Raw genomic sequence first — 22,469 nt, forward strand, 5'->3', positions numbered from 1 at the left:
TCACTTAAATTGGTCCACCTTTGGCCACCCAGAGTTCTTCCAGTTGGCTCCTGTCTCCCTTTGACATACCTCCAATCAAGTGGAGTTTGGTTTTGTTTGTTTTAAGCACTTTCCTACTTTTCAGAACTACAAGATGTGACCTATTTCTTAAATCATGCCAGTAGCAGACCCTGATGTAAGGTAACCCCAGAAGTAGGCAATTAAAAGGCTGCCCCTGCCTTTTATCGATGGACGGAGATATTTCTAGCCTGCATGGCTCCCTGGTGTTCACTTTTATGAAGCTCTTGCTTTGCCTCTCACCCAGACGTCATTTGTCAAGTGCCAAGGAGCACAGAAAGCCATGGGACAGGGGAGGTGGGAGGCCACAGTAGGGGGATGCCAACAGCAGAGTCTGAAAGACTGGGATTAGCTGTGGCCTCCACACTAGCTGAGTTACTTTAGAGTAGGTCACTCACATCTCTGAGCCCTGGCTTCCTCATACGTTCTTTGCAGGACTTTGTGACAACGGAAGGTAATTCATATGAATGCCTAGCACAGAACTGGGCCCAAAGTTGTTGCTAATAAATAAATAAATAAATAAATAAATAAATGGTTAGCCTCATAGAAGAAAGATTGGGAGAGCCAGTCCACTCTACAGGGATTTCAGGGTTGCAAGCAAGAACAACCCGCTCGCTCGGGCCTCTCCAGCCAGCTGGGGCTCCATCAGTTCAAAACCAAGCAAATGACTCATGAATTCTAATCCATTCTTCCAGTCTCAGCTTCCCTCCTTCATGCTGGGAGGCCAAATTACAGTATTTTATTATTTTGCCTCTTTACTGTGTATTTTATTTATCTCTGTTGTGCTGCCTAGTTTTTGGCATTTTTTCAAAAGCTCGACATGTTCCTACCTGCTATTTGTATTCTCGGTAAAACCACCAATCGTTATAATGTACCTCTCCCAACCTTCAGGAGGATTTCTATGCGGCGCGTTTGCCACACTGCTAGCTTCATTAATCTGGAACTGGATGCTGGGACTCCATGTACTGTTTCGATTTATATGTTCTCTCAGTATGTTTGTCATTTTCGTGAATCAGAGACTCTGCTCCTGGGTAAGTGGCTGCACATGGTGGCCCCCACCAACCAACCCCCAACTGAATAATAGAACAGGGGTTGATAGAATAAAGGTAGGATATATCGGACTTCTAAACTGACCTGAAATCAGAAAGGTCAACAGTGCTATAGCCAGATGTCCTCTGAGTACAGGGCTCCCGGTCACGGTGCAAGTTGGTATCTGGCTTTCCTTCACTGAATGCCAAGAGCTCAGGGCCACCTATGTCTTGTCCACTGCTGTATTCCCACAGTGTAGCACAATGCCTGATACATAGCGGGTGTCCAATGAATATTTACTGAATGAATGAATGGGTTTTCCAGAAAAGTAGGCACTCCTGCTTTTCTTTCATTTCCTGGTAGGTGCAGAAGCGCTCTTCTCCTTAGTTCAAAGATTGGCTCCATTTGACGTGGCCTGCCATGTTGTGTTCTAAACTGTAATCTGAGTCAGAGACTGAGAGACCCCTGGAAGGGAAAGGAGAGAACAAAGGTGAACTTGGATAAGAATGCTGCTACAGGGGCGCCTGGGTGGCGCAGTCGGTTAAGCATCCGACTTCAACCAGGTCACGATCTCACGGTCCGTGAGTTCGAGCCCCGCGTCGGGCTCTGGGCTGATGGCTCAGAGCCTGGAGCCTGTTTCCGATTCTGTGTCTCCCTCTCTCTCTGCCCCTCGCCCGTTCATGCTCTGTCTCTCTCTGTCCCAAAAATAATAAATAAACGTTGAAAAAACAAAAAAAAAGAATGCTGCTACAGACCAAATGTTTGTGTCTTTTTCAAAACTCATGTTGGAACCTAATTCCCCGTGTGTGGATATTTGGAGGTGGGGCCTTTGGGAGGTGATTAGGTCACAAGCACGGAGCTCCCATGAAGGGAACAGTGGCCTTAGGAAAGACCCCGGAGAGCTCTCCCGCCCCTGCTACCACGTGAGGACACAGGGAGAAGACAGCAGTCTTCTGTTATAGCAGCCCAAGCAGACTAAGACAAATGCCCTCTCACCCCCTCCAGGGAACTTCCCCAACCATCAGTACCAAACATACCCTTCCAGGCCCAGCCCACCCAGCACCAAGGTGGCTCTCTTCCACGACACCTTCCCGGGCCCACTGACTCGACAACTTGAAACCTGTAGCATGAGCCCACGAGGCTCATCCACACGGCAGACACACACTCTGAGGACCCTTCCCTTACTGTACAGTCTCTCGTGCGCCAATCCTATATGGCGCCTTTACTTTTTACCTGTTCGCAGCTCACCTTCCCAGCTACCCTATAAATTCCTCGACAGTAGAGACGCATCTTATAGTTTTTGTTAGTTCTGTCTGTCCTGGCGCCACCTCCAGCACATGGAAGGTTCTTTCTAAAGTCACCCACCTCCAAGGCACCAGCCTTAAGCACTTCATCACTTCATCAAAAGGGAGGGAAAGGGAGGACGCGGAAAGGAGGTCAGAGAAAGGAAAGAGGGAGAGGGTGGGGCAAGGCAAAGAACATGAGCTAACCAAAACAAAAATAATTGAGCCAAAACACGCCCCTAAAGTAGGTTAGGTTACATTTCACCGAAGAATCAAGTGGATTAAAAAAAGAAAACAAAAAAACAGCGATGGGGCACCTGGGTGGCTCAGTCAGTTGAGCGTCTGACTCTTGATTTCAGCTCAGGTCATGATCTCACGGCTCATGAGATCAAACCCCGTGTCGAGCTCTGCTCTGGCAAAGCCTGCTCGGGATTCTCTCTCTGCCCCTCCCCTGCTCTAAATAAATAAATAAATAAAAACAAGCAAACTAAAAAAAAAAAAAAGACCCAGTGCTGCTAAAGCAGAAGAGGCAAGTATGGCGAGCCCGCTTGCCAATCCCCCCACTGCCTTTCTCCTTCAGGTTCCACTGCTGAGAGAAGAACCCCCTTTCCACAGCTCTGGCAGTCAGCGCTGTGCCTCACTGTGTTGAGTTCAATACTGTGCGCAATCAGCAGATGCTTACCACCTGGAAATCGTAGACCCATAGGTTTGCCAAGCTGGAAAAGCCCAGGCTAGGTTGCAATTCTAAACCTCATGTCCAGTGTCCCCTTCCAAAATAGAGCAGACCCCCTGGAAGCAGTATGAAAAATCTAGTATAAGCCATGTTAACTTTGCTGAGAAAATGTGTAAATTTCATCAGATTCTTAAAGGGGTCATGCTGTCAAAAAGTCACAGATCACCACCCTGGGCTAAGTTACAGACCAGGAAGCTCTGACCCAGAAAAGGTCAGCAAATACCCCCAAGGAAATAGAGCCAAGGTGGTAAAAGAACCTGAATTACAACCCGATTCTCCTGACTTCTGGCTGCCACTTTTTCTCCTGCACTTACTCTCTTCCTTTTTTCGTTATAAAGAGATTTCCTTTGTGACACTATTTGCTCTAACAGGATTTGACCTGTGGTGTTCTGGATGCTTCACTCTGTTACATTTTAAGCACTTTCTATTTGCCTGCTTTCCTTCACCCTAATGATGCCCACAGAGATGTAATTTTCTCACTTCTCTTTTTCTATTATCACCTTATCTGGCCTTTGCCCACTCTCTTTTCTGCTACACATGGCAGGTCTCTGGGTGCCCTTTTGTCCTCCCATCTTGATTTTATGAGAAGTATTTATTTCCATGTTTTCTGTATTTGCCTGGATGTATTCTTACAGAGCTGATAGTAAGACTCTTCTGTCTCAGCAGGAAACGATTGCTCATGGCAATTACGCCTGCTGTCTTCCTTTTCATTTTCCTCCAGCTCTTGATGAAATTGTGTTTCCAGAAACCCTATGAATTCTTTTTCAGACTCTTACATAACTCAGTATATTCAGCCATTTCTTTCTCATCCACATTTTTTGTTTGTTTGGTCGGTTGGGTATTTGGCTCATAGTCTCTCCAAATAATTTGGTGCCTATTGTATCTTCGGTTTCTCTCACACTGTAGATGGTCTCCTGCATCTGAATGGATGGCTCGAGACTCAGGCACATTCGGTTGGTATTTGTATCACTAACTGCAGAATGAGTCTGTGAACCTGACAGTTGCTGTGCTGTTTGTGACTCTGTTTTATTGATTTGTTGTTTGGGGGGGGACTGTTTGTTCGCTCTTCTGTGGGGAAGGGACGTTCATTTTGGGTCCAGTCTTAGGGCTAAAGTTTAGAATGTGTTCCTTTGTTCAAAGTTTATGTTCTTTATATCTTTATAGAGTTTGCCCCTTAGGCAAAGCTCAGTGTGTGTGTGTGTGTGTGTGTGTGTGTGTGTGTGTTCTGGGAATGATTCTAGAGGATATTTCATTGGATTTGAAATAGAGGCTCCAACATCTTCTCCATGAATCGATCAACACTTGAGGATAACTTCTCAATTCCACTTCCCCCAACCCCACCCGACCCAGTCCCATCCCCTTGCCCTGCCGCACTCTCAAGATTAAGGTTCCATCCTGGGAAAGAACGCCAGCAAAATTAAGGCAGAAACCCCTGACAGGCCCTTACACACCACTCTGGGGTTCAGAGGAAGCCAGTAGCATCATGGGAAGGGGCTGGGGATGAGGCAGGAGGTAACACAAGAGAAGATAATCCAAAAGCAACTCAGATTCCTGGGATCCTTTCTTTGGGCCATGAGGTTCACTGATAGTGAATGTTACTTAGGAACAAACAAGACTGATGGCCTCTATCTGTTGAGACAGGGAAGGAGAAAATTCATCCCAAACCCCACCGAATAAGCAAGGGAGTGGAGGAGAGGTGGGTAATACTGAATCTTGGCTGCATTTCCTGGTTAGTTCAGAAGAGAGGGCAGCGCAGGTTCTACGAGGAGGGCATGATGATCCCTTGGAAAGGAGTTGGGAGAGGCAGAGGCAGCGAGGCAGGGCCTAACATCCTCAGAGCTTTCATTATGGCAACTGCTCCCATCCACCTCATTCCCCTCCATGCATGGTACCCCCGTGAACTTTGAACCCTGCTAGGGGTGCCATCAAAGTTTGATCGATGTGTAAACTATATTTTTGCTGTAATAGGGAATACATACTGGCAATGTCTGCCCGATAAAATCTTGAGCTGAATGGGTCACAGTATGCAGCCTGGGGTCTGGTACAAGTTCCTGCCAACAGAAGGAAACAGGTTTAGTGTAATGTCAAGCCAGCCTGAAAAAGAGACTCCACATTCAATGCAGCTCACTAAACCTTTGCCCTTATGAATTTACAAGATCGTGTACCCTGCCGGTTAGCAATTCTATGCAAACAGAGTCAGCAAATAAATGATGTGATGACTATTGAAAACTTTTTTCAACGTTCTTATTTTTTTCCTTTGAAGAGGTGTTGACCTTCAAATGCACTGACAAAAAAAAAAAAATCAAGTATTCAGAAGGTTGCCAGGCATCCAGAAAGAATCGGTGAAAAGGATGATCTGATTTTAGAAAGATAGAAATTAAAAAATGAAAATAATACCTATACATTCTCTTCCTCCCTGTGAAGATACCCAAAATGTCACCAATAGAAATTTGAGAGGCAGTATAATGGAACAAACACTGGCATCAGAAAATGAAGACTTTGACCCAAGTCTGCCTTTCACATGGCCTATGTCCCTCCCTGGGCAAGTCGCTGAAATCAGGTTTTCAGCTACTTTTTCCATACAATGGAAAAGTTGAACCTCATCGTTAGCAAGGCCCAATTCAAGAAAACTAAACACATCAATGGACTAAATGTGTTCCTTTGTTCACTCAAAATGCAAATTACTTTATTGATTCCCATGGCAAAAAAATAAAAAGAATCTTCTATCAATTACTTTATGGGTAGGACACTATGAATGATAATATAACTATGCCTTTATTTAAAAGGTTGATATCTGGACACTTTTAAAGAAGAGACAATAAAGACACTATCTTCTAATCTTTCAATCCTTACAGCTGTCCAAATTGCATCAGAACATTCACAAAATGCATTCACAACCACTATCAAATTTCTTCCTCCAAGACACCATGAGAGAAAAGTATAATTATCACCTCCATTTTACACGCGGGAAAACTAAAGCTCAAAATAACTTTCTAAGGACAGTGAATTGGAAGCAGAGTTGAAGCTAGAGTTAGTTCATTACAAGGGTGCCTGGTTTGGCTCAGTCGGTTAAGTGCCCAACTTCAGCTCGGGTTATGATCTCACGGTTCGTGAGTTCAAGCCCTGCATTGGGTTCTGTGCTGACAGCTCAGAGCCTGGAGCCTGCTTCAGATTCTGTGTCTCCCTCTCTCTCTCTCTCTCTCTCTGCCCCTCCCCTACTTGTGCTCTCTCTCTCTCTCTCAAAAAACATTTTTAGAGTTAGTTCATTACATACAATGCATAGGACAATGTGATTTTCTTATACTGTATAATGAAATGTGTCAACATTTAGAAGATCGACAGAGCTCGGTGAACCATTATGGTCCAAATGAACAATGAATAACATAAAGCCATGCATGGGTAAGTGATCCATGCAAAGTACAAGATAGATCAACGGGTTGCAATATAACAGAATATGAAAATTTCATCGATCTGTTTTCAAACTTCATATTGGAATTAACCATCTAGAACCACCACTTGTTGAGCTTGAGAGTAGTATCAAGAATGAATTCCCACAATTATCTGAAACAGTTATGACAGCTCTGCTTCCTTTTCCAACCGTATCTGTGGGAAGCTGGGTTTTTGTCTATACGTCAACTTCAAACAAAACAACACACCCCAGCAGATTAGATGCCAAAACAGATGTGAGAATCCAATGGTCTTCTAAAAAACTAGATATTAAAGACATCTATAAAAATATAAAGTGATGGCACTCTTCTATGTTTTGTTTCCAAAAATAGAACTTAAAAAAAAATTTAGAATGTTACTTGTGTTAACAGGCAATGAGACTATTGCTCTTATTTTTTCATGAATTATTAAATAAATGTCTTAATCTTTTCTGTTTTGTTTTTTTTTTTTTAATTTTTTTTTTCAACGTTTATTTATTTTTGGGACAGAGAGAGACAGAGCGTGAACAGGGGAGGGGCAGAGAGAGAGAGGGAGACACAGAATCGGAAACAGGCTCCAGGCTCTGAGCCATCAGCCCAGAGCCCGACGCGGGGCTCGAACCCACGGACCGCGAGATCGTGACCTGGCTGAAGTCGGACGCTCAACCGACTGCGCCACCCAGGCGCCCCAATCTTTTCTCAGTTTTAACTTCTAGCATGGCAAATGTGAATAGATATAATCTCTACAAACAAAATCTCTCTGGGGTTCTCAATAACTTTTAATAATATAAAGGGATCCTGAGACCAAAAAGTACAGAGAAGGAAGGCCCCTATATGATGATAGAAGAATCACTTCACCAGGAAGATACAACAATCTCAAACCTGCATGCACTTAAAAAAAAAAATGGCCTCGGGGCGCCTGGGTGGCGCAGTCGGTTAAGCGTCCGACTTCAGCCAGGTCACGATCTCGCGGTCCAGGAGTTCGAGCCCCGCGTTGGGCTCTGGGCTGATGGCTCAGAGCCTGGAGCCTGTTTCCGATTCTGTGTCTCCCTCTCTCTCTGCCCCTCCCCCGTTCATGCTCTGTCTCTCTCTGTCCCAAAAATAAATTAAAAAAACGTTGAAAAAAAAAATTAAAAAAAAAAAATGGCCTCAAAATACATAAAGCATAGAGATTGGCAAATCTACCATCATAAAGGAAGATCTAATTGTATCTCTCTCAATTATTGTTAGGTCAAGCAGGCAAAAATGGGTCCAAAGATTGCATCAGTTGGGTCCTGGCAGCAAGATGATGCCGTACTGATATGAAATGAAGAGAGAGAGTTTAATTAAATATTCACAAGGTATGGGCAAGGTCCACCATAGATGGACGAAGAAGCACATCCAGGGCTAGCCACAGGGCAACAGGGGCTAAACGGCCGAGAAGAAGACTTGGTCACCAACACCAGTGAGAGCTGTGGCTGAAGGAGAGGGTGTCTGACAAGCTCTGAGACCTCTGACAGAGGACTGTGTCTTTGCCAAAATGGCTCAGCAGGAGGAAGCTGGAAGAGTTATTATTCTGACCTTTCTCTCTGCATCTTCCCACTCTCCTCCCCATATCTCCACTGGCTGAGCCCAAAGAAGCCCAGGGTGGGGAGTTTTTGATAGAGTTCATACAGGTCAGCCTCCCACAGCACAAATCAGGGTGAGGAAACGTAGAAAGTAAATCCGAAGGGGCAAAAGGAGAAGATTCAACACGGAGATCACTGACCTGAACATCATGTACAGGTCAGTGTGCCAGATGACAGCAGAACCCAGGCTCCAACATTTAGAGAATATGTACTCTTCCAAAGCACAAAACATGGACCGTTTACAAAAACTGACCACAATTCTAGGCCAACAGGCAAGTCTCAGCAAATTTCAAAAAAATCCATGTCAAATAGAACCTGTCCTTAACCACAAAACAATTCAATGGGGTGGGGGGGGGGGTGGGGTGGGGATTAGAAGCCAATAACAAAAAGATGAGGAGGAAACCCACATATTTGGAAATTTTAAGAAGAAACATTTAGAAACTCAAGAAAAAAATCATGGACATTTAGATATACTCAAAAATTGATGATAACCAATTTATGTAAAGAAGCCAAATGTCCATCGACGGATAAATGGATAAAGAAGATGTGGGGTGTGTGTGTGTGTGTGTGTGTGTGTGTACATATATATATATATATATATGGAGTATTATTCAGCAATCCATATATATATGGATATATACTCAGCGATATATATACATACATATATATATATATATATATACACATAAATAGAGTATTATTCAGCGATCAAAAAGAATGAAATCTTGCCATTTGCAACAACCTAGATGGAACTAGAGCGTATTATGCTAAGCGAAATAAGTCAGTCAGAGAAAGACAAATATCATGATTTCACTCATATGTGGAATTCAAAAAACAGAACAGATAAACATAAGGGAAGGGAAGCAAAAATAAGATAAAAAAAGAGAGGGAGGCAAACCATAAGAGATTCTTAAATACAGAGAACTGAAGGTTGCTGGAGGGATGGGGTGATGGGTTAAATGGACAAGGGGCATTAAGGAGGGCACTTGTCAGGATGAGCACCTGGCTGTTGTATGTAAGTGATGGATCACTAAATCTTACTCCTGAAGACATTATTGAACTGTATATTAACTGACTTGGATTTAAATTAAAAAAAAAAAAAAGAAATATGATAGTGTCACAAATACAGACCACATACCTAATTTAAAAATTGCAGTAGCAGGGGTGCCTGGGTGGCTCAGTCAGTTGGGCGTCCAACTTTGGCTCAGGTCATGATCTTGCGGTCCGTGAGTTCAAGCCCCACACCGGGCTCTGGGCTGACAGCTCAGAGCCTGGAGCCTGTTTCAGATTCTGTGTCTCCCTCTCTCTCTGACCCTCCCCTGCTCATGCTGTGTCTCTCTCTGTCTCAAAAATAAATAAATGTTAAAAAAAAAAATTTAAAAAAATTGCAGTAGCCATATTATAAAAGTAAAAAGAAATAGATGAAATGAATTTCATTTTACCCAACATATCCAAAATATCATTTAAACATGAAATATTAGAATTATTAATAAGGTGCTTCTAAAAAAATTAATGATAATGAAAATACTACACACCAAACCTTGCAGATATAGCAAAAATTGTACTCAGAAATGTATATCCTAAAATGCATAAGTTAGATAATTTAGAAACTAAGAACTAATGAGCTAAGCATCCAATTCAGGGCATTAAAAGAAAAACCAAAAAAGATGATAAAAATATAAACACACAAGTGAATGAAATAGAAAACAACAGTAAAAGGCGGACGATCCACAAAGCCAAGTGTTGGTGGTATGGTAAGATTGAAAAGCAACAAAACAAACTCTTTGTGAAATCGGGCTCTTACAAAAGATGAGCAAGCAAGATCACACAAATAAAATCTCATCCCTGCGTCCCCCTTGGTGGCCTCAGTCCGCACATCTCTAACCTGCAGCCATCAGGTGCTGTGCTTTCTGTGCGCTGGCAGGGTGGGTGGGTGTATTTGAAGTCGCAGCCTAAACGAGCCAAGGACACAACCGATCGGGCCTGTGGAGTTTCCACCCGCCGTGTCCCGGCTGAGCCATAGCTGCTCCGCCGGGTCCGCAGGGCAAGCTGCTTGCCAGCTGAAAGAGCCGGCGAAGAGCCAAGGGGCTGCCGAGCACCTGAAGCGGAAGCAGACAGGGAGCGAAGCTGCTGGGGGAAAAACACAGGCTGCCGACTGGGGAGGCTCAACAGGCAAAAGGCAAATCAGAGGCGAGTCAGTGTTTCACCGTCGGGGCCAGCGCTGCCTTTGCTACTCGTGAGGCGTGTGAACACCCCCATCCGGGGGGATGTGGGGTCCTGGGGCTCTCCGTGGCTACAGGAAATCTTTTGTTCATGCTGGTTGGGGAATTGTCTTTTGGTGTTCGTATTCTCCGTTTTTCCTCCGCCGTCTTCTAATACCTTTTCTGCAGGGACCGCAGAATCTCGCGGACCCCGGTCATGTGTATAACAGAGGCCCATCCACGCGTGTTAAGTCAAGATGTGTAGGCCAGAAAGAAAACACTCGCCCAAATCGGCCGAACCCAAAGTTTTATAGGCATGGAAGGCCGTGAGAAGGAAAAAGAATTGCGAGTCAGGTACACAGAGTCATTTGCAGCTTCATGATCTCTGAAGGGAAGCGGCATTTCTAAACCGTAGGTGTGGAACTGAGGTTGGCTAGGACAGGTGCTGTTACACAGGGTACATTATCGCCAACTGGTCACCCATTGTAAATGAGTATTATCAACACTCTGCCTTGGAAATCTGTTTGTTCTTAATGTACCTCAAACCACGGCCAAATAAACTCTTAAAATGGCAATACGGTGATTCATTTTCTCACACCCAAAGCCAGTTCAAGTCCTTTTGACTCTTGAAATGATCAGTCATTAATCTGCTAAAGTGTTCCATGTAGTTGGAGAGAAAGCCCTGAATTCCAGTTTATCGGAAATTCAATTCGGAGTTCAATTAGAAATATCAGTATTCTTCATTCAGAGAAACATCCCCCAAATAACGCTTTCATTTCCAATTTTAGTTAAAGGAACAGTCTGAGAAATTGTATGTTTTGTTGCTTTACACACCCATTAAAAGGCAGAAATAGGGGCGCCTGGGTGGCTCAGTCAGTTAAGCCTCCGACTTCAGCTCAGGTCATGATCTCATGGTTCGTGGGTTCCAGCACCACCTCCGGCTCTGTGCTGACAGCCTGGAGCCTGCTTTGGATTCTATGTCTCCCTCTCTCTCTCTCTGCTCCTCCCTGCCTCACACTCTCTCTCCGTCCCTCAAAAATAAATAAAATTAAAAAAAAAAAAGAACAGAAATAGACTACAAGTGATTGATACTATTACTTCTGGCGATGACTTTACAATTCTCACCCTGTTTATTTATAATCACCATAAGTAAGTGAAATGTGCGTCTTTATTTAATCTTTAAGAAAAGAGACCTCGTTTGTTACCCAGTCATGTCTTCAACATGATAGAGCTCAGACTTGAAAAAGAATTTTCTGGTTTCAGTATCTGGGTATGATGAGATTTCCGTGGACCATTATAGTCTTTCCTATATTTTTTGATCTTTCATCTGGATTGTTTCTGTGTATATGTAATGCCATCTCCTTGCTTTTTAATTCTATGACATGGAAATCAGAAACAATCTTTATAATCTCAAAGTGCCCAGTGAATATACTGCATAATGGTTTGACCGACTGCTCCAAGGTCTGTATTATACAGGCAGTTGTACTCCTACTATCTATCAAACCAAGGATGTAGATAAGGTAATAAACCTCCAGCTAAAGCTTATTACACAGGACTGTAATTCTTCTCAATTCTTCTTAAGAATTACCGTAAGCAAAATACGAATGTTTCCTTGTTTCAGCCTATTTTTCCTCCTTTGCAAACTGAGCATTATTTTCATTAAAAATTGTCATGTAATTCCGTGATAAGGCTTACTGCAAATAGTTTAGAAATACACATGCAGGCCTGCACTTAGGGTACCTGGGGCTCATCTTATTTAAATAAAAACATGGCCTCTGTGCAAGAGCAATGCTGAATTTTCACCCAAAATTGCATAAGCCTAGCATGTAAATGATGTGTAAATGAAGTGCTCCCTGAACAGGCATTAAGCGAGCATTAAGAGGGAAGACCATAACAGTCCATCATTTCAATGGTCCCAGCCCAAAGGTGCTTGAGTCGCTTTGACACAACAGAGTATGACAGCTTCATAGGCATTGTTTCAGGCCGCTGAGTCCAAACTCAGTGGAAAAGAGGGAATAAAACTAGGCCCAACGAGTCACTGATGGCTGGACCCCAGCTCTTCGCCCCAGCCAGCACAGTCCATCAGTTTTCTAGATTGGGCTCACCAACTTGATCCATGGGAAGGAGGATTTTATGTAGCTTTGCTTTAAGTAAACGATGACCAGTTGTTGTAGAAATAACCCAATCAGTTAACTTTTTATTTGAATCCAAACTCTGGGCAGTGCTTGTGGGGTGCTCCCCAAAAGGATAAGAAGTGTTCCCTGGAACAGCTTGGAGGGTGCAGTCTCTCGGGAGTCCCTGCTCCAGTCTTTGCCTCACAGGTTGACGGTGTGCAGGGTGAAAGCCTAATGATCATATTTTGCTATGAGTGTTCAGGATAAAAACAGGCTGCCTTTTGCCAGCCAAGGATTAATAGTCATACATCTTTCCCCATTAAAAGAATCCCCATAAGACAATCCAACCTCAGTAATAATGCATCCATTTATACAGGAAAATAGATCCAATGCCATCGTCATAGGATCGCCACACATCCCAGTACCTACTACTAAGCCTCGAACATGGTAGGTACTCAAATCTATATTACTCAAGTCAACCTTGGGTTATTTCTCAATTATCAAGGATGAGTATTTAGCCTTCATCCACAAACTTTCATCCAACCCCCTAGACCCACATTTGCCCCATGTCCAGCTGGAGGTGGGCGTGAAATCTGTGTCATAGAACCCAGTATCATCAGTCAGTTTGTGAGCAAATTACCCATCATTTGACCTCATTAGTATCATTCTCCACTCCTATCAACAACCCACAGAATAGTTTATTTCTCAGTTATATTGTTGAAGGAATATGTTTTAGGTCTAATAAGGAAATTAAATATCTAGGTATCCACATCAAAGAATATATACCCAGAAAATAAAGGAATAAATATATGTATATGCCTACACAGCATTCATATATATTCATATATATATATATATATATATATATATATATATAACACACACACAGCATAGCAATCCAACCTCATATATTATTTTCCAAATCATCTTTTCAAGAGCAAATCTTAATTTTCATCATTTTTATGACATTTCTTTTTAATGCATGACTACGATAATGTAATTTAACCTTTTCTTAATATTTAGGATTGACTTTAGAAATTCAAGTTAATGTTCTCTCCTGTAACACAGTGGTGCTCTCAGGGCCTATTAATGTACCTAGGACTCCCTTTTTTGCTATACTGAAAGGCTTCAATTTGGGGAGAGGAGTGTCTAGTTGGGGTTACTTCTTCACCTGCTCAAGGATCTCTGTCTCCTCAGACCAGAGAACCAGAGATGATCACTTCTCCTTGCTGTCAGGTGTCTGCCTCCAACACTTTTCTTTCCTCCTCATTCCCACCCCCACCACTTTCTGCTTCTAAAATGCCTGTGAGAATGGTTCATTCACTCATTTCTTCATTCTACAAGTATTTACCGAAGTTCTACAATGTGCCAGGCACCGTCCTAGGGATAGCATAGAACCTGGTTCTTGTAGAACCCACAGCCTGTGAGTGCACAGAGACATTAGTCAAAGGATCACAGAAATAAATGCAACATCACCTCTTAGGAATGAGGGAGCTATGGTGCAAGAGGCCCTGAGAGTACCAGGGAGGCCAGAGAAGGCTTCCTTGAGCAAGTGATGGTTGAGCTGATCTGAAGAGTTAATGTCACAAGGAAGGGCCTCGGGAGCATTCCTAGCAGAGGGAACACATGCAAAGCTCTGTGGTCGAAGAGAATGAAGACAGCCCGTGACACAGGACCCCGTGGCTACACCTAGGCCTTTTGGTATCCATTCTACGAGCAAAGGATGTATAAGTGGGTGGGGGTGGGGGGCAGGTGACAACCAATTTTGCAATTTGAAAACACTACTTTGGCTGCAGAGGGGAGGACAGTTTGGATGTGGGCAATCGTGTGTAGTATATCCAACAGGAGAGCGTGGCACCGTCCAGGGATGGTGGCTTGGACAGAAGCGGGGGCTCTCAGTGAGGGCGCTGGAGACATCCGTGGACTTGGGTGGGAAAACAAGCAACTTCGGAGTGAAATGCAGTACTTCCTTCCACGATGAACGTCAACGCCAAACCACAGCAGTGTCAGCAGCACCTGTGACTCCAGCCAAGAGGAACCTCGGGCACTTTCAGATCACATCACAGTTGCTGCAGACAAATCGAGCTATCCCTTACGCTCATCACGACTGGAAAATTACTGTAGCTGTTGGGCTTGTCACAAGATCGGAGGACCCAAGGCATTTATAAAGAAGCCCATACATGATTGGGACTCAACTTTTAAACATATTTTGATAACAATATTTTTAAGATGGTCGGTTTCCTTTGTAATCCTCTGTATTTTATTTAATGAACCTAAAGTCTCGTTCTGAAAAGGAGCCCAGAGGCTTTACCAGACTGCCAAAGGTTTCCGGTGCACAAAGTAAGTGAAGAGCTCCCGTGGGTGAAGGGGGTAGACCGTCTGAGAGCTATTTAGGAGGTCAGTGTGGCATGGCCCGGATGGGTTGAAAGAGGATGGAGAAAGGCACCTGACCGTTCCTAGCAGTCTGGTTCCCGTGAGGGGGTGGGCGGTGAAGGTCTAGTGTTTCACTCAAGACAGAAGATACCAGGAGCTCGCAAGGACATCTGTGGATAAAGTGCAAGGGATTTTGTTAATGGGCTTGAGGGACATCTAGTTTGGCCACCTTTCTCACTTTGTAAGTCTCAGCAAACTCACAGCTAACTGAGAAATATTGGTAAATTGGGTAGGTGTCACCATATATACAAATATAAAAATATAAATAGGAATAGTTATCAAGAAAATTATAAGTTTCACAAACCGCAAGAGACTCTTAAATGTAGAGAACAAACTGAGGGTTGCTGGCGGGGTGTTGGGTGGGGAGATGGGCTAAATGGGTGATGGGCATTAAGGGGGACACTTGTTGGGATGAGCACTGGGTGTTACAAGTAAGTGATGAACCAGTAAATTCTATTCCTGAAATCATTATTACAGTATATGTTAACTAACTTGGATTTAAATTAAAAAAAGGAGAAGAAAATAACAAGTTTCTATTCAAGCAAAACACTTTCCAGTTACAAAGTATTTTTAATACTCACAAATGAAACCGTTACCAAAAAATCTGCCAATTCCTCTCTAACACTGTTTTCCAGAGGATTGACTCTCTTTTTCCTGGAAGACAGTTTTCATTAAAACCTATAGTCAAGCAATGGATGCTGTCTCCCAACATCTTCCTTCCTTGGATCCCAATCTCCATTCTGTTTGTTTAAGACCCAAACTTCCATCGCAGCTCCTTCAAAAAAAATCAGAAACAGCATCAACCCAAATATCCTCATTATTTCTATTTCTACACATGAGCAACATATTGGCTTTGCCAAAACAATTAAACAAACTTAAATTATGACTCACTAGCGAGAGAGTTCTCTGATGACTTCATCCAAGCCTCCTGCCAGCTATCCCATCAGGCGTCTGTTGAATCCTGGACAAGAGGAGGGTTGCAAACAGAGGAGTTTCAATTCGGTGTCCGTCTCCATTCCTGTTTACCTTCAAAATCGCGTACACCTTCTAAACACTAATGCATTCAGAGAGAGTTTTAAATACGAAAGCCAGACCATGCCAGTCTGATTTGCCCTTGGCTCTGCAGAACTTGAGAGGGGTGTTCTCATTGTCTACTCTTTTCCCTTTCACCCGTGGAAAGAACATGTCAGGCAAGAATCCCTTCAAAAGCCTGTAGACGGGACTTGAGAAAAAGTGGTTTTCCTCGCCCTTGTCATTCTCAGGTGTCTGTGCACACCGTGCCAGGGTTATGACACTTGTACCAATTCTTTTTCTTTTCGTTTTCTTTTACCCACGTACCAGGCCACAACTCTTTCCCGCAGAAGAATCTCAAAGAAATCAAAACCGTGGGGATTTTACGTCCCCTTCCCCAACAAGCACACTGTGACTATGATTCACACTATGCTGAATGAGATCCATTTCCGTTGTCCTGCTCTCAAATTTCCAGACCTTCATACAAAATGTAAAGATTTGATTTGATTTGATTAGTGCACCTATTTAGCGTTCAATCATTACCTTTGCTCATGGGCTCAAGACAAAAAGCAGTTATTTTCAAGGGCATTAACTGCTACTCTAGGCTGCTTCTTGAGAGATCCAGTTCTTCTCTGTACTATAGAGCATTTTGACAAAAACTTTTGCATCCAACTGGTGAGTTTTTAAAGAAAATCCCAGATTAAAGTCTGCTTGGAAGACTGGACTTCCTGGCAGTTGGCTGAGGTTAGGCAGGTGGCTGGCCACATTTCTCAAACTTTATTTTTCCAATTTCCTATTACACAAATGATATAGAGTAAATGTTGAAGGAAGAGAGAAGTTCGAAGAAAATAATGTAGTGAGCTTGTAAGTATCTTCCTCACACAGAGACTGTGACCTACGTTCTAGGGTAGAGAAGGCGTATTTGTTCAGCTTGTTTATCTAAGAAAGCAAAACGAAATCTGCATGTGTTAGAACTTTTTGAATGGTTCACTGCAAAGCTTGGAAACACAAACCAGCGAAAAAGAAAAAGTATCTCTCGTCTGATACCAGACCCCAAGAAGAGGGCCTCACCAATAATTGAATCGGGACCCCCAACACTGTCAAAGATCTCTTTCTCTTCCTTCTCTCCTCCTTTCTATCTGCTTCTCTCTGCTGGCTCACATCATTCTCACAAATCACCTTTACCTTCCAGGCTAGAACCAGAGCTACTTCGGTTCATATATATATATATATATATATATATATATATGATGCTGGGAGTTTGCATATATATATATGCAAACTCCCAGCATCAAAGCAAGACAGTGAAGAACCTCTTCTTCCCTCTGACCGGCTTCTGTTTTCCTAAATGCTGCAGAAAGACACCGGTCAGTCTAGTTCTGGACACAAGCCCCTTGTCAGACCAATCATGTTGCCAGGGAATATGGTCTTGTGATTGGCCCAGCTCCCACCAGCTTCCTGTCCGGTGACAAGCACAATGCCAGGGAGGTGAGGTCAAATTTAAAAAGTGCTACTCCCTCTCAAATCATATATTAGACGAGGAACTTCCCGAAATACAGTCTCAGAAGGAAAGGAAAATGTTAAGTAAACAAAATAATGCCGTTTATGCGGCAATCGTGACTCCACAGTCTTTACCAGGAAGATTTTGCCCTGGGGTGACACTTAAGACGCCAGAGATCGACGTAAGTTATTTTATACCAAAGCCCTTATTTCCTCCAAAATAAAATTATAATTGTGTGAATCATTTTTTTTTCAACGTTTATTTATTTTTGGGACAGAGAGAGACAGAGCATGAACAGGGGAGGGGCAGAGAGAGAGGGAGACACAGAATCGGAAACAGGCTCCAGGCTCTGGGCCATCAGCCCAGAGCCTGACGCGGGGCTCGAACTCACAGACCGCGAGATCGTGACCTGAGCTGAAGTCGGACGCTTAACCGACTGCGCCACCCAGGCGCCCCTGTGTGAATCATTAATAATGATGCAACATGGAAAAGAATAATTCTAGGGCATAGGGAAATGGGGAGATGTTGGTCAGAGGGGACAGAGTTTCAGTTATGCAGTTTCAATTATGAATAAGTTCCAGAGAGCTAATGTACAGCATTGCGACTAGTTAACAATACTGTACCGTGTACCTGAAATTTGCTAAGAGAGTAGATCTTAAATGTTCTCACCATGCACACACACAAAGGTAACTATGTGAGGTGATGGATGTGTTAATTAGCTTGATTTTGGTGATCATTTTATAATGTATGCATATATCAAAACATCATGTTGTACACCTTAACTGTATTCAGTTTTATTTATCAATTATACCTCAAGAAATCTAGAAAAAAATCAATTAATTTAGTTCCTTTTTAGGTTTTTACACACACACACACACACACACACACACACACATACACACAGAGGAATAAATTCTATAGTAACGTTAGGTGAAGATCTTTTTTTTTTTAATTTCTAGCATTCTCTGATATTCAAGTAGGTCTCTCGAAAGGTAAAACAAAACATTGAAGGGTTCTTTTTCTCATCAGTTACAACAGGCTACATTAATAATTTTAGAGTGCCATTAATAATCTTTCCACATAAAAATAAATGTTCTAAAATTGTCCTAATTCAGCAACGTCAGCAGTGCCCAGGACACAAAATGAAAGTACCATAAACAAGTGTTATTAGTGGAAATGGCTATTTCCTTCAGCGCACAGACATAACAGGGCAACAGTAGGAGCCAGCGGGAAGGCGATTTTTCCACTCGGTGTCGACACCACAACCAACAGACGCACAGGACTCTGAACCGGAGGACCAGGAGGCTAGCGGCCATTAGCACCAGCCAGTGACCCCAACCCTCCGGACCATCCTCTCCCCGGCTACACAAATGGTAGGATTGGGGCAGACAAACTTTAAGATGCTTTCCGGTTCTGAAATATTATAATTCCAACCGAATCAGTTAGCATAAGTGGGATGTAAAGGAGCCATTTGTTTAATGGCTTGGAGGAAAGCCAGCTGTCAGCCTCTCCTTTCCGAAATGTTTACGCCCCTTGCCACCGTCTGGGCACAAGGCAAGCACATTGCAGTCCTTGTCCTCAGGGAGTCCGCAGTCTTGGGGTGCAGAGGGGAGCCCGGTGTGTACACAGATCACTAGAACGCAATGTCCCGGGGGCTCTGGGGGAGTAGCAGGCAAGGGGCGGGGGAGGAAGTGACTAACCCACCCTGGGAGATGCCTAACAGAGGAGATGCTGTTCAACATGAGCCTGGAAAGGTGAGTTCAATAGATCGTCTGTGCAGATGGCCACGTTTGAGGGAAGAAAATCTGGGCAGGGGAGAAAGCAAGTGCCCAAGGAGCCCAGAATGTTCTGAGAAAGGAAATCTGGAGAGTAGACAGCTGGGGGACCTCCCTTGTCGATGGGAAGACCCCCTGAAGGGCTTCCCGCAGGAGTTAGGCAGGTTCAGATCTGCCTCACAGAAAGCTCCCTAGTAGCAATGTGGAGGGTGAGTTAAGGAAAAGGAGCCTGAGGACAGGGACACCGGGCCATTGGGGATCTCCTGCATCAACAGCTGAGCCAGCTGAGAGGATCTGGGTGAAGGCAGTGGCGGGGATGGCTTTGGGGGGTGTGGTGGGGCAGGGAGAGACAGGACAGGGGCTGCCTAGGAAGGACAAGCTTCCCCGGGGCCCATGAACTACCTAATTTTTACCATGTTGGGGAAGAAAAATTGTTCTTGGACCTTCTTAATTTTACTGCACAGGGGCCCCTGAATTGAACTAACAAAGGACAAATTAACAGGAGAAAAGTCACAGGACTTTTGTTAGGATTCACGTGCACAGGAGAGAAGAACTGAAACTCAAAAAAGCAGTCAGACCCAGCGATCATGTGCCACTTTAACAAAGGCAAGCGGGGTTGTGCTTCAGAGGCAGATGCATCATGGGGGAGTAACCAGAAAACATATAGGTGAACTAATGGGAGATAAGTTATTTTCCTAAGTTCTGTTTATGCAAACTTAATTCAGTGTCAGCTCCCCATCTTGCTCTTCCTTTCCTGGTGGGAGGACAGGGTACCTTCAAAAAGGGAAATTTATGCCCTGCTTTTAGGCAGATTTTAAAGGAAGGCAGAGAATTCTTCCCACCATCTGTTGATTCTCAACTGCCTCCAGCTCAGAATAACCCTTACACCGAATCGGCACATTTTGGGGTGGCATTTTCTGCTCCCTTTCAACTGCATGTGTGGCTCAGAGTTTAACCTCACTGAGCCTCACTTTCCTCACCTCCAAAATGAGGATAAAACTTTGCAGATTTGCAGCTAAAATAAAATGACACAATCCACTTGAACCACTCAAGATAGCACTAAGTGTTCAACAAGCATAAATCATCATCATTTTTGTTATCACACACCACTATCCGGTTCTCCGGGATGGCACGGGGCCAGGACGGCCGGGCCCACCCAACCTCGCCGTGAGATCAGTGCAGGCTGGGGCTCAGTGGACAGGGGAACCCAGAGTCATCAAAAGTAGAAAAAGCCAGAAAATGAGGGAATAAGTATGTTTGGGGTACCAAGGGTCAAAGCTACAAAAGCCAGAATCCGTCATCTAGGTTAAAACCTGGCCCTAGCGTGGAGGCAGAATGGAGAACCAAAGGCAAGAAAGGCAGGGAGATGTGGGGACTAAGTAGGAAGCCGAAAGCAAGGTTTCGAGAAAGGAAAGAAGGTCCAGAACAGGACTGAAGAGCCCAGAGCCCAGGGAGCGGGTGGCCCAGATGGGTCAGAATGGCTTAAAAGACAGGCTGGATGGGAGCAGATATCCCTGACCACCACCCACTAATGATCTTGAGGATACCTCCCAACAAAAGAACAACCTTGTGAAGAATCTCTCCACTCTCCAGAAAAGGAACAATTAAACCTTCCCCCGAAACCTTCCAGGTAAAAGGAAAAACATTCAGTCCTCATTGCCCTTCCTACCCAACACTGACACTATGAGGGAAGAGATCATTGAACAAAATAGGAACTTTTCATTGATTTGCAAAGCCTTGTTCTTAACGTTTTTCCTGTTTTAATCCTTTCACCTGACACTGAGGTAAACACAGTCATCATGTCCGTTTTACAGAGGAGTAAGGTGAGGCTTGGAGTTGGTGAGTGACCGGGGTGAGGTCATCCAGCCAGTGAGATCCTGGCTGTGCAGTGTAGGAACACCCCCTGAACCACCTGCCCCCACTGGGGCAAAATGCCAGGTTGTGGAGAAGCAAGGGGCAGTGACGGAGAGGAGATAAAAGCCCAAGTCTCTTCCTCTGAGACTGGAGGGAATGCGGGGAAGGTTAAATAATGGGCTAAGGAAGTTAACAGCCTTTATTTTCTCTGAATAGCCAGGCTTGGTTTGTGTAGAAAAGTTGGGAGTGGAGTGATGGTGGAGGAGCATGAGGCCTTCTGGAAGGAGCCCATTGTGGTGTGGCCTGTGGAGAAGGCATATACTAGAACCTTGCTATTTATCATGTGACCCCGATTCAGCAGCAGGAGCACCTGGGAGGGGACTCTGCCTCCCCCACCCCACACACACACTCAGATTTACTGAGAATCTGCATGTTAACCGGACCCCCCATGGTGATGCATGTGCACCTTAAAGGGCAAGAAGCACTGTTCTGGAAGGCAAAATACCCAAGCCCAAAGCTTCAATTTGAGCCCCAAAGTCAAGGGTCTACGGCCGCAATACGGTTTTGATTCTCCTCAAAACATAAATCTCTGGAAGAGACAGAGATGTTTGAGCCTGGGTCAGCAATTCTGGGCATGGTCTAGGTATCAAAGTCCAGAAGACAGGTGGAATGGGATGATTCCACAGTGTTCCCTGAAAGGAGCAGAAAGCAGAACTGAATGCATAACCTTGTGCAGGAGAGTGTTCCTGTCACATATTCTGTGGCCTAGGGGGCAGTGTGTCCCATCCCACCCCCACCATCCATCCAGTCATTATTGAACGGCCCCTATGAGCCAAGCACCATCCCAGCTGCAGGGAAAAACCACAGCAAATAAAATAGGCAAAGATCACTCCTTCCAAGAAGCGTTCATTCCACTAGGAAAAGAAAATAAATTAAGTGAAAATACACTGCATGCTGGATGGTGTAAGTACGACAGAGGAATATAAAGTAGAATAGGATACGGATGATATCAGTGGTAGTTTGCACTTTTAGATAGTGGGGCACAGGTAGATCCCCCTGAGAATGTGACATCAAGACCCAAAGAAGATGAGTGTGCAAGCTAGACAGTTATCTGGGGGAGGAGCATTGCAGACAGAATAAACAGCCAGTGCAAGGGTCCTGGGGCAGGAGTGTGCTTGGCTTGCTTAAGAAACAACGAGCCATCTGTGGTCGGAGAGGCATAAACAAGACCAGTAGGAGAACTGCTCAGAGAATCAGCACAGACGCAGATCCTGTAAACCCTACAGAACCCAAAAGTTTTGCTTTTGCCACTGCTGACATGGCACCTCACAGTGAGGTGTGATGTGGCCCGGCTTATGCTGTAGGATCGCTCTGGTGGCTGTATTGAGGAGAGGCAGAAGCAGGGAGAGCAGTGAGGAGGCTGCTGATAGAGTCAAGCCGAGAGAG

At 44.2% G+C, this 22,469-nt stretch overlaps 1 long non-coding RNA gene across 1 annotated transcript; it reads right to left on the minus strand.

Moving 5' to 3' along the window:
• Positions 1-886: 886 nt before the first annotated feature.
• LOC147578536 (uncharacterized) lies at positions 887-10,234 on the minus strand. The gene is made up of 3 exons (XR_015254304.1): positions 10,020-10,234; positions 5,082-5,153; positions 887-1,551 (listed from the first exon to the last, which is right to left on the minus strand). It is a non-coding gene; the product is annotated as an uncharacterized LOC147578536 (long non-coding RNA).
• Positions 10,235-22,469: the final 12,235 nt, after the last annotated feature.

Source organism: Puma concolor, chromosome C1 (genome assembly GCF_028749965.1).
Source record: "Puma concolor isolate L17-30 chromosome C1, mPumCon1.1.hap2, whole genome shotgun sequence".
Lineage (NCBI taxonomy): Eukaryota > Metazoa > Chordata > Mammalia > Carnivora > Felidae > Puma > Puma concolor.